Genomic DNA, 16,618 nt, shown 5'->3' with positions numbered 1-16,618 from the left:
GCCAGCGGTCTTTCACTAGAGCTATTGCGCCAGGGCCAATTCTCTCGCCCCCTTCCCATTCATTATTCTTCATGCTGACCGACCCCAGGTTGACCTTCTATAAATACGTTCGTGTCAGCCCCAGCTCTGTAAATGACTCTGTGTCTCCCTGGTGCCGACAGGACAAAGCCCCGATTCTGAGCCTGGCTTATGGACATATAAGATGGGCCGCGATTCAGGTCCCATCCGTCTGCAGGTTTCCCACGCACACCCTCCAGACAGGGTGACTCACTCTCCTCCCCGACGCCCCAAGCACATTCCAAGCCTCAAACCTCTGCGCACGCCATTCTCTCTACTCTGCACCTAGAATGCTCTGTTATCTTTTTCACTCTGGAAATATTTATTAAGTCCCCACTATGTGCCAAGGGGCAGGGATTCATAGCCCTAGTGAGGGGAGTGGACCAGGAAGCGGGCAGTCCTGTCCCAGGGAGTAGAATGGGGCATGGGGGAGAGCATCCGCCCACACTTACTGAGTGCTTTAGTCCACTCGGTTAGGAAGGTATAATTATCCCCATTTTAGAGATGAGACCAGGGCTGGCAAATGGCAGATGGGATTCCAAAGCTCATGCTTCTCTCCGCTCGTTGGGACCACACTGCGTTCCAAGGCCCTCCTTCCCCACAAAAGCCTTCCACGTCTCTTGCAGATCTCTGTATTTCCCTTGGCAAGCAATGGAATCCAGCCTTGTTCTTTGCAGTGCTTTTAAACATTGTGTGCGAGTCACGTCTTGTTTTCCCAGCTAGATATGCAACTGTGGGCAGGGCACAGTTTCACACATACTGTTTTGTCCGGAGCAGGCAGTCAATAAATACCTGCAGACTGGATAAATGAATGGATGTACTCAGAGCACCTGATGAGCCATCCAAAAGCAGCTATCCAGAAAAGATCTCTACAGAACAGAGGTAATTACGCTTTCCTCCCTCACAGGGGTGTTGAATAGGGTAATTCATTTGTATCCATAACGACATTTTAGTATCTTCAGATGAAAAGCACTATATTTACCAGGCGGAAAATGAGAAGGCATGTAAAATGCATTTTACCTGGTAATAGGGGCCTGGACAACCCCCCCCCCCCCCCGCCCCGTAATGTATGCACAGTGCCTCATTTGAAACTCAAAATACAAATAGTGGAGAGCACAGGATGAGGGAGAAAAACTTATTTTTCCTTTTTAGATGTCGTTTTTCTTTCCGCCCTTGTCTACAGTAATTTCTGAGCCCTGGGTGTGTGCTGCCTAAATCAGAAGACAAAGAAATGCACAGCTCAGAGTTGGCTTCTTCTTGAAGGGTGGGGCCACCCAGCTGCTCCAACTAGCTCTCCAGGACTCCAAAGCACGGGGGGAGCTTTGCACTCAGCAATTAAGGTTGTCGGAGCTACACCCATGCCCCAGGCAGCTCCAGCTTCTGTCTCTGGGAGTAAACGCTGTTGAGTGCTGATGAAATTGGCAGGAAGATTACAAATAATTGAGGGAGATCCACAGTTTTGCTTTCCTTGCCTTTTCCTCGGGGGACTCGGCTACCTCCTCCCAGGAGGCCTCAGTCAGAATGGATGTTGGCCGTGGGGAGAGGCATTTGGTGCCATCGGTCGCTCTCTTCTTTGAGCCTATCCTTCCTCAGTTAGGGGAGATGTCGTGCTTTTCATTTTCCTTCTTCAGCCTTCCCGACGCTTCCACCTTCTCCCACCTGCATGCTCGCTGCCCTGTGTGCCTTAAATGTTGAAAGCAATCACTTTTCTTCTCTCCTCTCCACTCTTTCTCTAGGTGATCAAATTCTCATGGCATCAAGTACCTCCCCCCTTCCCCCAAATGGTATGGAAGTGAAAGAACACAAAATGGGCACAGGCAAAGGAAGTCAACTGCCGTGACTGGCCTTTGGCACAGACTCAAAGGCGGGCAGAGGAGCGGGAAAGTTTTTTGGTGGAAAAAAGGGGAAAACTGCAAGTGTGCCCCGATGGGAGGTTGTTGGCATGGGGAGGCGTCCTATGGGATTGGTGAGGAGAGCATATTTGGCTTTCTCCAGTTTGTCCTAAATTGGAAGCAAGGGGAAATCAGGGAAATTGGCAGAGACTTATCAAGTCTTGGAGGTTTGGGGTCAACTCTTACAAGGATTGTCGTTTGGATTTCCATACTGATTGCTACAGGTTATTGGCCTGAGATCTATTTTTATATGTGGCATATATATATATATGGTCTGTTCATTTGTATCTTCAGTCTCTCAGGGGTGCCTCCCAAATCTTCCCATCCTTTTATGCACTTGACCTTGAAGAACTCAAACTCATTATGCCCCATGTTATCTCATAATCTGTCTCTCTAAATCTGATCCTCTCCTGAGTTCCCATCTTGATGGATTGTGCCACTGTCTATTCTGTCGCCTCCCGCCTCTCGCTTATCCTCTACAGCTGGCAGTCAGAAGGTGCTGTCGCTCCTGTCTTTTCCATCCCTGTGACCACCGTTCTTATGCATGGTTCCATTTTCTCTTATTCTCCTACAGTGGCTTCCCTGCCTCCAATCTGGAGAATCTCCAATCTCTTTCCCAATCCAACGTCCCCACTCTGGCCAAAGGGGTATTTCTAAAATGCCAATCTGATTGTGTTCGTTCCCTACTTAAATCCTTTCAGTGGAATTTCACCACCTAAAGCAGTGTCTTCCAAACTTGGCTAAACACCTTGAGAGCGTTTCAAAAATCGAGATTCTGAGGACTCAAGAGTTGCTGAATCAGCCTCTCTAGGGGCTCTTATTTGCTTAGCCCCACCATAGTCCCATCACCACTACAAGACTCTTCCTCCAAGGATCATCATCTAAAACCACCAAGCAGTGGGGACAGAGGGGTTGGGGGTAAGAGCAGTCAGCTCCCCAAGTAAGCAGACAATAAGGGCTGGTATTGTCTGTGGAGATTTTAAAACAAGAAGAAAACCATTAGAATTCTCTCTGCTTTTTATTACCACTATGTGCTGGCCATTGTACACAATGTCAGTGATAAATCCTACTACCCCCTCTGCCCACCTAATAACTCTCTCCTCCCGTGGTTATTTTTCATTGTCATAAGTGACCATCTATATGATCTTTAAAGCTTTACAGTTGGAGAGAGCGAGTGAGATAGAAACAGAGAGAGAGACCAGAAAAAGCTGTCAGTGATTTAATACTGCTTTCTTTTTTTTTTTTCTTCCTTTATTTATCACTGTTGGGTTGCTTGACCAGATTCTTTCCTTAAAGTAAAACAGAGATTTTAAAAAATTAGACATTCACCTAAATATAATACTTTTGATATTCTTTCACTTAGGGGCACACACCAATGGAATAAAAGTTTCCTAGGCTGTTTCTTCCCTGTTTGTTTATCTTAAACTATAATAAACAATTTTGTTAGAATATGCAATACAGTTCTGGGTAAAGATAAGGAATCTTTACCCACACGTCTAATTTCACCCCCTCCTGAAACTCTTAAAACACACCCGCACACAGGGACAGGGAGAATGAGGAATGAGAGAGGAGAAAAATAAAACCTTAGAAGGTAGAAAAACAGATGGACCAGTGGTGGTCGACTCAGTGGGCCTGAAAAAGTTGAAAGCTAAACAAATAGGGAAAGCTGAGAACAATTTAGGTTACATCAGTGAATCTTTAAAAGACTTGGCAAATGGCAACACCAGGCATCTCTGGAATTTGGGATAAAGGAGGAATGACTTTCACCCTGGGGAGGACCAGGCTGAAAGCTGTTTGAGAAGAAGTTAAATCCACAGATCTGCTCCTCACTCCACAATGTGGGGGGACATTGCCCCTCTCCTCAGCAGAAGATTGGAGATTTATTCTCAGGGAAGGGTAAAGGAGAGGTTCTCTGGACTGGAGGCGACCAGGCACAGCTGGGGGTCAGGACACTCTACCAAAACAGGAGGATGGAATGATTGCTTACCAACTGAATAGTTGGCCAGGAAAACCTCTCCCTGCACTGGCCTACCAGACACTGGTAGCCAGGCTTATCCTCCTCAGTGTACATGTGTACAATCTGACTAGCCCAAAAGGAAGGCCTAAAGATACTGACTTAAAGGATTCCCCATCAAATGGCCCATCCAGATCAATCTACAATAAAGCTCTCTGTCAACAAGTCCCATTATACTCTCAGACGTTCCAGTCGGGTGCTTGGTCCCATCCTTATATCTGAGCAGGTGACCAAGGGGTTGTCAGACATTCGAGAAAAGCCTCTAGCATAAAAGATAGAGGCCAATACAAACAAAAAAACGAGGGAAAAAGCAAACTTGGGCAATAAGAACACTGCAGGAAACATAATTCCCAGAACACCCTCCAGCATTAATATCCTCAAGATATAGAAAGAAGGGTGGGCCACAGTGGCTCAGCAGGTAGAGTTCTTGCCTGCTGTGCTGGAGACCCGGGTTCGATTCCCGGTGCCTGCTCATGCCAAAAAAAAAATACAAAAGATGCAGAAAGAAGAGAATGTACTCATGAAAGAAGAACTGGATGGTATAAAAAAAGTAGTGTCTACAGAGCAGCAACAACAACAAAAAGCTAGTGGAAACTACAACTGTATCATGAACTAAAAATTCAAGATAAAATCGAAAATCTCCCAGAGCAAAAAGACAAAGAGATGAAAAATAAGTCAGGGAAGCAGAGATCCAATGTAGGAGAGAGGCGGTGAGAATCATCCAAAAAAAGTTCTAGACCACTTCCTCCATCCCTACCGTCATTTCACCTTCTCTAGGAGAAACTATGTTTTGCTTTGTTTTTCCTTTTTAGCTAAGTCTTTGGTAGTTACTTCTGTATCTCTAAATAATTTGCTTGCATTGCTAATTATTTTTCAGTATAAGACATTCATTATTTTCTTTCTTGTATGAAAGATTAGCTCTTGTTTCTACTGCAGCCTCCATCCAAATACATGTACTTCCTAATCTCTCCCTCATCCACCCTACACAGTTATATTTTATTGCAATTTTCAGTATTTATGTTTGTGTGACTCCTTGCCATTCAGTGGAGTAGATCACAATTCACTATTCTTTTCTGCTTGGATATGAATTTTCCTCAAAATGAATCATTTTGTAAAATTTGTTTACTTTTCTGTATGGTGATGACCAATTTGACTCCAAACCCTATGCTGATTGTCTAAATCTCCTCTCAATATGTTCGTTTCCAGCAGATAGCTTATCAAGTCCATTTTCGTGAGAACTCATGGGGCTGGCTGCCCCTTAGCTGGTGCAGAGCTGTCATCCCGGATCTTCTCTCACCTCACGTGGAGGCTTCAGGAATCGAACCCACGTTTCTAAGCATGGCAGGTAAGAATTCTGCCACTGAGCCACCGTTGCACCACCCAAAGATTCCTCACTTTCAACAGGTGGAATTATCCAATTTCTGTAAGAAGTTCATGACATGCTTTCGAAAGCATGGTAATAATGTGACATATTCGTAGAACTGTAGGTCTTATGCAAAGGAAGAATGCTTTCTACCAATACTAGTTCTAGAACTAAAAAACACCTTAGTAAAAATGGGTTTTCCATATTTCAATACATACATAAAATTAAAATGGTTCTCAGAAGTTTTCAACTTTGTAAGAAAACTTCTCCCTGACAACACCCACCCCCAATCTTCTTGTTCTAATCAAGGTAAAAATAAATTTTCAGAATCAAAGTGGTAGGAGGGCCAGCCCCTGTGATTTAGGAGACACTCCTAGAAAGGATTTGGAGCAAATGGTAAACTGTAGAACAGTTGCCTTCATTCTCCCGGACTAGTCAGAACTGTAAGATCCCCAGATCCTCTTACACAGCGGGTTCTAGGATTCATCTGTGTTCTCCTACCCGCATTTGGTAGCTTTCTAACATCTTTTTTTTTTTTTTTTAATTTTTATTGTGGTAACATAAATGCAACATAACGTTCTCCTATTTTAAGCACTTTCAAGGATGCAGTTCAGTGGTGTTAATTACATTGACAATGCTGCACTACCATCTACCCATCCATTACCAAACATCTCTATCACCCCAAAAGAAACTCCGTACCCATTAAGCAATAAATCCCTATTCCCCACCCCTACCCTGCCCCTGGTATCCTGTAACCTACTTGCTATCTCTATGAATTTGTGTATTCTAGTCATTTCATATAAATGACATCACACTATATGTCCCTTTGTGTTCTGGCTGATTTGGCTCAACCTGATATCTTCAAGGTTCATTCATGCTGTAGCATGCATCAGGACTTCACTCCTTTTTACAGCTGAATAATATCCCATCAAATACTTGAAAGTATTAAAGATGGGAAATTTGAAATTTTTTTTTTTTTTTTAATTTTAAAACATCTAGACAGCACCCAAGAAATTGAGGAATGGTAACAGAACTTCCCCTGAACCTGCTCGGAGGTTTCTTCGCAAGGCTGAACCAAGTGTTACCAAAGCTTCTCCTTCCCAAAACAACCAGGTCATCCTGTATTTTGGTCTAGGTTAGAGTTACAGACTGGGCCTGTTTGACGAAAACATAGAAACAATTTTGTCCAGGGATTGAATACTAACTGAGACCACATAAGTTTCCATCCTAGAATCCCGCTGGGCCGACCCAGGTGGCGTGTGAATGTTGGAGCATCCAGTCCAAGGTTGCTCACATCCTCTTGCCAGTTTGGGCACCGAGTAGACCCTGGAAGGCACTGGGAGGCTACAGCCCATGTCTCCAGCTTCCCAGCTGGGCCAGGAACTCTCTAGAAGGCAAAGCAGCACATTCATCCCCAATCAACATATTCAGAGTGGATAACACACTTGAGGCAGCAGAAGCATTGACTGGTTTTCAGCACCAGCCACTCTAATGGGGCCTCTCACTGGCTCTTGTCCACACACATTTATTAATGCCAACCCATTCCCTTTTTCCTGACCAAAATGCCTGGCCATTGCAGGTAAGGCAAAACTTACAGCACAGGCTGTAGATAATAGGATTTTATTTTTAAATGGCATATAAAATGGCTATCACTCCCATAACTTTTGAAAATTATCCCATCAAGAGGGAATGGTAGGGTGCACAGGTAGTTTAGTGGTTAGAATGCCCGCTTTTTGTGTAGAAGACCTGAGTTCGATTCCCAGACCATGCACCCCCCCAAAAAAGAGGGAATGGTAGATTTTTTTATCACACTCTCAATTTAAAATAGAAAATCAAATAATTCCCAACACGAAAAGCCACCCTAGAGGAGTCTCACAAGGATCGATTAATTAACTGAGATAGTTGCCTAGCTCCATGGAAGGCATGTAATACATACTTAGATAATGTAATACATCTTTACAGAAAAAAATCAATAACTTTCAAAAGTAATTTTTAAAAGAGATAAATGATATCAGGCCAACTTAGCACCATGGTTTAAAAGTCTAGTTTTTGACATGTATATTTTACGTCATAGCTTCAAAATCTGGAACAACAAACTCTCCAAGAAAAGAGTATATTTGATCCATCACACTGTCTTCCTTCTCGGTAGTCTAAAAGAAGAGAAATATTTCCTTCTTTAAATCACTGTTGTAGGTCTCTATGAAGACTAAACTGAAAGGGACAATTATCCTAATATCCCAATTTTTGAGATAGTCACCTCCTTGTTTTTCTTTACTAATCCACCACCTTACACTAAATAGCATGGTAGAGTTTTACGTGGTTTTGAACTTCATATGAATGGAATCATCGCATGATGATCAGTCTGTATGTGTTTCCTAGGTCTTGTTTCTTTGGTTCATTCTTACATTGGTGAGATTCACCCACTTTATTACAGGAACCTCCCTTTGCTCATTTTCATTTGCATAGTATTTCATTATATGAATAATCCACAGTTTATTTCTCCCTTTTACTGCTGATGGGCACTTAAGTTGTTTCCAGCCTTGGGCTACTACAAGCAATGCATCTATGAGTATCCTTGTAATGATTCTAGGTGCACATGCACACAATTTCCTGTAGGCGGCGCTACCCAGTAGAATTTTCTACAATGATGGGAATGTTTTACTTCTCTGATTCGCTCAATAGCCACCAACCACATGTGGCTATTGGCCACTTGAAATTTGGTTTCCTCCAACAGAGGAACTTTTTAATCTAAATAGTTTTACTTAATTCAAAATTAAATAGGTATGGGCAGTGCAACGGAGACTCAGCTGGCAGAATGCTCATCTGCCATGCCAGAGACCAGGGTTCGATTTCCAGTGTCTGCCCATGCAAAAAAAAAAAAAATTAAATAGGTGTATGTGACCAGAGGCTACCATATCAGATGGCACAGGTCTGAGGGTTACACGTAATAGTGGAATTGGTGAGTCATGGTGACTTAGCTTCCCCGCTGCTAAAACCAATACCATACAATGGGCTGACTTTACAGAAATTTATTGGCTTACGGGTTCAGAGGCTACACATCCAAAATCAAGGCATTAGCAAGGCAATGCTTTCTCCCTGAAGACTTTAGCATTCTGGAGCTGGCTGCCAGTTGTCTTTGGGGTTCCTTGGTTTTTCCATCACATGGCAGCACCTTCTTTCTTTTGCAGGTTCTGTTGACTTCCAGCTTCTGGCTATCCCCATAGCTTCTCCCTTCCATGTCCAATTTCCTTTGCCCATAATGACTTTTAGCTATACAGGATTAGGGCCCGCCCTCATTCAGTTTGAGCACACCTTAATAACACCTTGAAAGGACCTATTTACAAATGGGTTCACACCCACAGGCCAGGGTTGGGACCTGAACATACCTTTTATGGGGGACATGATTCAATCCCCAACACATGGTTTGGTAACTTCAACTCCACTAGACAATGCCAAACTGCTTTCCAAAGTTCTTAGCCCAACTATCCATGTGTTTATGTGCAGAAGAAACTTTGTCACTTTGCCAAACACTGACTTTTTAGGAGCAACCCAGATCGGAGCCCTCAGGAGACTCAAGTGATATGCTCATTTTAGTTTATGAATGTTATGTTTTAGTAATATTTACTAACTTCCTTAGCAGATTATAAGTAAGTAGCTTTAACCATATTTAACAATAAGAATCATTGAAAACCAAAGACAGGATTCAGGCTTTTGGATCAGGAAGACATTTGAGAGTGATCTGAAGATCAGTTGCTGTAGTAGAAAGAAAATAAATGTTGGGATCCAATAGTCATGACTTGAAAACTTAATGCTAGCTCTTGGTAACCACGTGACTAACAAGTCGTGTAACCTTTGAAGCTCAGTTTATTCTTTAATTCCACAAATGTTCACAGGATACTAGGGACAGAAAGACAGGACAATATCCCATATGTATCTCACTGTGTGTGTATGAACGAATAGGCAATTTCAGTAACGGGAATAAAAATATCTGTCTTAGTTTCCCAGGGTTGTCGTAATAAAGTAGTAGAAATTGAGTGGCTTAGAATAACAGAAATTTATTGTCTCATGGTGCTGAAGGCTAGAAGTCTGAAAACGATTATAGGAGATTGCCTCTTTCTAGCTTCCCGTGGTTTGCCCACCATGCTTGGGCTTCAGTGTTAGCCTCAGTTGTCACATTGGCATTCTCCCCAGTGTCTCTCTGCCGGTGTCCAATTCTCTCCCTCTTTAAAGGACACCTGTCATATTGGATTAAAGTTCCCTCTAATCCACTAAGAACCTTATTTTAACTAATAAGATCCTATATCCACATAGGGTCACATCCACAGGTTAGGACTTGAACTTACTTGCCTTCTGGGGGGGATAAAATTCAACCCATCATACCGTCCCACAGGATTCTTGTGAAAATGACTTAAATGGTGAAGTGCCGCATATATAATAGGACCTTAAAATTTCATTTCATGGTGACCCATTTTTATCACCTCACAGCCACATTATTCCTAGAGATTCCTAACCAGTATCCACGTCATCACTCAGTCTCTCTCTCTTCCAATCTATTCCATAGATTGGATAGAAAATGTCTTTTCTATTACGTTACCCACACTTGCTTTGGTCCTTACTGCTGTGCAAGGTGCATGACCTCTCTGATCTTTGTTCCATAGTTTCAGGGTTTTGCGAGAATTTGATGAGATAATGCATGTAACACCTTTGGGCGTGACATGCAGAATGTGCTCCTTAAATAATTGAACATCATCTAATGGTTTTGCAGATTAGGCCCAAACTTCCCCACCTGACAATAAAGCCACCTCTTATAAAGTGGGTCCATCCTACTTCATGTTATCCACCTGGGCAGACTCGGCTGCCTGCCTACTCCATTTCTTCTTTCCTCCTGAGATAACTCCAAGTTCCTCCAAGTACACATCCTCCTAGAGGATGGGCCGTGGGGCCTATACATCTTCCCTACTGAGAAGAGAAAACTAGAAAGAAACCACCTTTTTTTTCCTGCCTCTGGATGTTGCCAAGAGAATGTCAAGCTCTATGAATGACAGGAGAGAGCAATAGAAAAAGCCAAGTCCTCGATCACATGTTTGGGCCACGGAATTAACCATCTATAACACCTACCTCTAAACTTCTTGCATGTGAGAGAACACATTTCCCTTGTCCAGGGTTGAGTTCAGCAGGTACACACTTGTCCAGCCACCTCGATCACTAACAAATAGAAATCTTTATACTGTTTTGTTCACAGCTGCTGTCCGGAGCCCCCTGAGTGCCTCTCTTTCATCCCAGCCCTTTATCCTTTACTGGAATTTGCTAGAACCTCCCTTTATCCAGCCCTCAAAGGACAAGAGCTGGGCATAGTAGAGCCCTTCTGTTTCCCCTCCTCACAGTCCAGCTCTAGTAAAGTCAATTCCACCCAAACCAACAAACTATATGGTTCTCTTTCTCTGCACATCTGCAGCGTAATATCGGTCACGCCACACAATTCAGCACCTAAAAAGTCTTGCATTGTCTTCACTGTTTTCTGAGTATAGGTATGTGTGAGAACACGTGTGTGAATATGTGTGTGTGTTTTATTCTATACGAAATAGTAACCCTAAGAACACTGATAGAGCCCTTATTTGTCCTCCAAATAGCAAATTGTTGATAGGCTTAGGTTTAGAATAACATTCAATTAAAAAAAAAATAGAATGAACTCTATGGCTACTGTTTGCTTCTCATCAGCCGTCTACTGTTTGTAGGTGTTTTTCCCCCCCCCTTAAAAAAATTTTTTTTTGATGTTGCAAAAAAAAAATCTAAGGTATATAAGTCTATGTTTGCGGCAGACATTTATTCCCATCTCTCAAACCTCAGCTGCAAGCTCAGTCCAGACTCCACGCGATAGTCTCTTTAAGAATGCAGCACGATTTAAAGAGGAAGAGGAGTATAACAGAGAAGAGAGAATTTAACAAATGAGTACGACTGCTGAATCATTATATTCATATTTCTGTTGGTCTCCAGTGTGTTGGAACAGCTAGAAAAAAAAAAAAAAGAAAAATCGTGGAACTGTAACCCATACCAAACTTTAAAATCTGTTTTATAACTACTTGCTAAAATGTACTTGGAAATTCATTGCTTTTTTGAATATATGTTGTATTTCATTAAAAAAAAAAGAATGCAGCATGATAGATACTTAAATCAGAGCTCACCAGAAAGGAAGGCAAGAGCTCCTTACCTGGATGTGGCCGCATTCTGCCGCTCACATTTTCTACCTCACAGTGGGAATCAGAACAGCTTCTGGGAGGCGGGGAGGCTTGTCAGACCTGCTGCAGCCCGGAGCCCAGGGGCTTGCCGCTGGGCACACAGCAGAGCTGTGTGTGCCAAAGAGCATCTCAAAGGCCCTCAAGAAAGATCCTAAGTTAGTTTATGCATTACTTTTCTGCAAACCTACAACTTCCCTTAAAAACAAAAACAAAAACAAAAAACGAAGAAGAAGAAAAAGAGATGCTAAGGGGGCCGTGGGAAAGGAGATCGCATTTCCGCTCCCAGGGCGTCCCTTCCCTGACAGTCCTGTCCCCTAAGCCTGCGACACCAACCTGGGCCTCGCCCGGAGGTGCAGGGACGCGCAGACCTTCCTGGGTAGGGGAAGTGATCGCAGGGTGCGAAGGGCAGAGGCTAATGCCCAAACCCCCGAACCCAACCTCCACCCGGCCCCAGCCCTCGGGAGCGTCCCCGGCGGCTGCCTGCGCGGGCCTCTCCAGCTGCTGGAATAGCCAGCGGCACCCGCCCGCCCACATTCCTGCAAGCCGCGGGGCTTCAGAGAGCTTCAGCACCCACCCACCCCCCGCTGGCAGACAGAGGCACCTGGCCGGCTCTTCCTTGTCCTTTATGGTCCGAAAGCACGTTTTCCATTGCGCAGAGGCAGGGGGTGAGCTGGCTCTACCCTGCCAGCCCCGGCCCAGGCCCACCCACCCCCAGATGCACACAGCAGCATCCGGGGAGCCCCCTTATGTCCCAGTTTTTATCCTTCTCCCTCTCCTCAAAACACAGTGGGCTGGAAAACACACAGACCGGCCGCACAACCCCGGCCATGCGTGGCTTGGAAGATAGAAGCGACTGAAATTGCAAGCCCAAAATACAACCGCTCGGCAATCTTTTTTGGTCTTGCCTTCTCGCAGGGGCTTGTTCTTTCTTTGTTAAAAAAAAATATTTTCCCCATCATTATGCTCTCTGAGGGTTTTTTTTTTTTCCCTCCCCAGGACTGTCCTGTCTGCGGTTATACAGCTGGCCTTTCATCTTTGGGACACCTTTACGATCTTGGCCTCACTCTGGAGAGCTGTGTCCGTTCCCCCCCCCCCCCCCCCCCCCCCCCCCCCCCCCGAGCGTGTGCTCTTTGCTCCCATCCCCAGCCTACAGAGGAAGGAGCAAATAAGCCCACGTTAGGCCACCCCAGAGACTAGGAATCGCCCCCGGCCCGCCTGCCCCCCAGGAGCTAGGGTATTCGAGAGAGATGCTGGGAGAACAAAGCCAGCTTCCATGACTGCTCACTGTCTTCTGGGGGAAGACAATTTCTTCCCTGCTTGGGAGAGCCGAAAAGCAGCATGTTGTATACTCTTTGACAGGCTGCAAAAGAAGCAGGAAAGCTACTGCGGGAGGGCAGGGAAAACAGTAACTGGAGCTGGACTTTCCAGCAAAAGGAAGATCAGCTGGCTTTTTACATTTACACAAAGCTGGATAAACTAGAAGCTCCATAGGCTGCCATGAACCTAAGACAAACACAGGAGGACAAAACAAAACAAACAAAAAATCCCCCAAACAAAAATCCATTTGGGCACGATTCCAGAACCCTAATTATAGCCTGGCCTGCATGCCCAGGGGAGCCCTGGAGTCCAGAGGTGGGGCGCAGTCTAAGGCTCGGCCGCTTTCCCAGCCCCTGCGCACTGCCCTTCCCTTTGGCATCAAGCATGCTAACTCCACCTAAACTGGGGAGACTGCTTCTCCAACTCCCGCAGCTAGGTGTGGGCGGCCAAGCACCAGTCCGGCTCTGCCTATCCCATCAGCTGCATGCTGAGATCTCAGGCCTATGAGAGGGAGTGGTTTCCTTAACTGTAGGAGAAGGCCCTGGAAGCTGGCCGACTCCTCCCACCGGGGTAAGCCAGGGCAGAGCTGCCCCAGGTAAATCCGTGAAGTCAGCAAGTTTGGCTTTTGGGCTTCCCTGCCCTCTCCTTGTTTGCATGTCTCTCTTCACTTCATACCCCTTTGGGCATTGCACTGCCTTCCATCAACATCAACAGGGTTGACCATTTACAAGGTAGTATGTGTGTCCAATTGAAATAAAACGCCTCGGAAAAACCTACTCCAGAAGCAGAGGATTGGTGGCGAAGATCATTTTCACAGTGATCCTTTCCACTCATTCCCCAAGGGCTGTGCCTTTAAGACCCCTTTCCTCTGGAGTTCTTTGTTTTTAATTTCAAGTGATCATTTGTTAAATTATTTATATACTAGTGGTCGATGAGAGGGAGGGGTAAGGGGGATGATATGTAGGAGTTCTTTCTTTTTATTTCTTTTTCTGGAGTGATGCAAATGTTCTAAAAAATGATCACGGTGATGAATATACAACTATGTGATGATACTGTGAGCCATTGATTGTTCACCATATATGGAATGCTTGTATGTTAAGAATGTATGTGCATGTATGTTGTTTTATCAATTAAAAATTATTTATCTTGGAAGAGAGTAATAAAGTGATGCCACAAGAGAACTTGTATTAGAATCTTAGGACTTTTAGGGGAAACCAACGTTTATCAGGTACTTCTAAAAGTCAAGCTTAAAATGTTTGTCAACATCCCATTTAACTTTTATTCTATATCCTCCTTTCAGATGAAGGAACAAATTCAGAAACTCATTTGCCCGAGTTCAGATACTGGTAGTGGGATTTGAGCCCATGCTGTCCAATTTGCAAATTCAGTGCTTAGAAATGGAAGAGGACATAGGAATCACCTGTCAAACCTCCTCATTATGGAGATGAAGAAACTAAGGTTAGGAAATGTCAGGTGATGCCTCCAAGCTCACTGACCCTTTGCCTCCCAACTCTGGAAATCTGCCAGGACACAACTATATTTGTCTTATAATTTAGAAGTTTTTGCTCCAGTAATCTTCTCCCTTCCTCTAAATGGCTTTGATCTTTTTATTGAGTGTACTGAATATGTTGTTTTCTGAAAATCATTTAAAAATTCTTAATAGGAGGTAGAGTCCAATACTGGTGGTCAATAAAAGAGGATGGGAAAATGGGTATGCGATGTTTAGGGTTTTCTTTTCTCTCCTTATTTCTTTTTCTGGAGTGATGCAAATGTTCTAAAAAGTAATCATGGTAATGAATACACAGCTATGTGATGATGTGAACCACTGATTGCATACTGTGGATAGAATGTATGGTGCATGAATATATCTCAATAAAATGACATTAAAAAAAGGGAACTGTCTATATTTCCAGATGACATTGTTCTTGGTTTAAGTGGGATATTTTTGAAATAGTGAAATAAGAAAGTGTGAATTTTCGTATCAAAAATGTAAAAGATTTAAATGTATAAAGTTAAATATGTAAAATAAAGATGACCAAAAGTCAATTAAAAAAAAATTCTTAATAGGCAGATACTATTTATTCATATGAAATAAAGGAAAACAAAAAGGACTAAGTCTTGGACTAGAATTTAAGTTTTCTTCGTTCAAATCGGAGATTTTTTCAATTATAGCAGATAACCTCCTACTTACACCTTCAAAATATTTTAAAAACTTTAAATGAAATGGGTATTTTAACCTTGCATAATTTCAATGCAAGGTTAAAACCTAAAGTATACCTCCCTGACAAGTTCAATATTTTAAAATTCTAAGACAAAAATCCTTTAACCCCATCCTTCATTTGGTATGGAACGGCACCTATTAGAAGCCTCCTGAGATAATGACCACTACCTTTTTTTTTTTACAAACATTTATCACATGCTAAATGACTTATCTGCATTATATCTCATTTCATCTTAACTGCAAGATTATAAAAGAGATACTATTATCCTTTAATTTACAAACCAAAAAATACCCTGCGTTTGTATGTGGTTTTGTTTATAAATAAATTAAAAATTAAACAAATTAAAAAAAAAAAAGAGTGGGAGAAAGACCAAAGGAGAAGGTGGAGTTATAAGAGAGAAGACAGGATTGAACAAATGAACATGACTGCTGAATCATTCTATTAAGATTTCTTTTAGTCTCCAGTGTCTTAGAACAGCTAGAAGGAAAAACCTAGAATTATGGAATTGTAACCCATACCAAACTCTGAAATCTGTTCTACAACTAATTATTGTGGTATGCTTTGAAATTTATTGCTTTTTTGTATATATGTTCTTTTTTCACACACACACATAAATAAAACTGCCCTATTTTACCGACTAGTGCAAAACTTTAAAATACAATTACGATAGTTCTGGTGTCCCTCAGGGTTCTGAAAACCACAGGTTAAGCATGGGCACACTTTTTGGAGCGTCAAGTTTACTTGATGGTATCTGGGTCTCCAGCACTGCAGGCTGGATCTTTGCACCACACCACATGGATCTTTTTCTTAAAAAAGTTAAAACAAGCCATTTGAAAGAAATGTCATGGCTGGAGGTGATGTGGAAGGTCACTCAGGCCATGTGCTTCTGCCCTAGGGGGCTCCTTCAGTAGAAAAGTTTGAGGAATACACAAGCAAGCTAATAAAATACAACTGGGGAAAACCCCAAGTATTTATGCCTCCCTCTCATTTATTTCTTCTTAAGAAAGCCCCATTTTCCCTTGCATACTGTACATATTGGTTGCATTTAAACCAAATGGAATGACAATTTTACCTTTTTGTTGTGTTTCACCTTCAGGAGTAATAAGTACAAACCATGAAATAAAAAAAAAATTTAGAGACGACTGACTCAGATGGATTTGGGGGAAGAGTTTGCTCTTTTCTTCCTTTATATATTGTTCTATCCACGCAACAGACACATAGGGGATGATGAGAAGGAGGGAAGCAAAGGCAAAAAAGTCCTGTAGGCAGTCCCTGAGATAATAACACTTTTGTAACATCTACAAGACCACGTCCTCTCTAACACTGCCATTCAAGATAAATCCAATGCCAGCCACACATGGAATTTAAAATTTTCTACAATCCACAGGAAAGTGAAGATAGGTAAAATTAACCGGAATATTTCACTTGACCCACTCTATGTAAAATATTATTTTAACATGTAATCAATATTTTTAAAATTAGAGATAATTTACATTCTTTTTTTTAATGCCACCTTC

The 16,618-nt window shown here is 42.8% G+C and overlaps 2 long non-coding RNA genes across 3 annotated transcripts; one reads left to right on the top strand and one right to left on the bottom strand.

Annotated features, from left to right (window-relative positions):
- The first annotated feature begins 855 nt into the window (after positions 1 to 855).
- Positions 856 to 14,893, top strand: LOC143668933 (uncharacterized). Its single transcript, XR_013168633.1, has 3 exons — positions 856 to 939; positions 5,170 to 5,308; positions 14,180 to 14,893. It is a non-coding gene; the product is annotated as an uncharacterized LOC143668933 (long non-coding RNA).
- On the bottom strand, positions 11,132 to 12,032 carry LOC143669087 (uncharacterized). 2 transcript variants are annotated; one of them, XR_013168692.1, is made up of 3 exons: positions 11,896 to 12,032; positions 11,535 to 11,757; positions 11,132 to 11,333 (listed from the first exon to the last, which is right to left on the bottom strand). It is a non-coding gene; the product is annotated as an uncharacterized LOC143669087 (long non-coding RNA). The 2 variants fall into 2 exon arrangements; XR_013168691.1 differs by having other exon boundaries at positions 11,535 to 12,032.
- Positions 14,894 to 16,618: the final 1,725 nt, after the last annotated feature.

Source organism: Tamandua tetradactyla, chromosome 25 (assembly GCF_023851605.1).
Source record: "Tamandua tetradactyla isolate mTamTet1 chromosome 25, mTamTet1.pri, whole genome shotgun sequence".
In the NCBI taxonomy this organism is placed as follows: Eukaryota; Metazoa; Chordata; class Mammalia; order Pilosa; family Myrmecophagidae; genus Tamandua; species Tamandua tetradactyla.
Note: the sequence above shows the minus strand (reverse complement) of the source record. Positions and strands in the feature narration are given on the sequence as shown.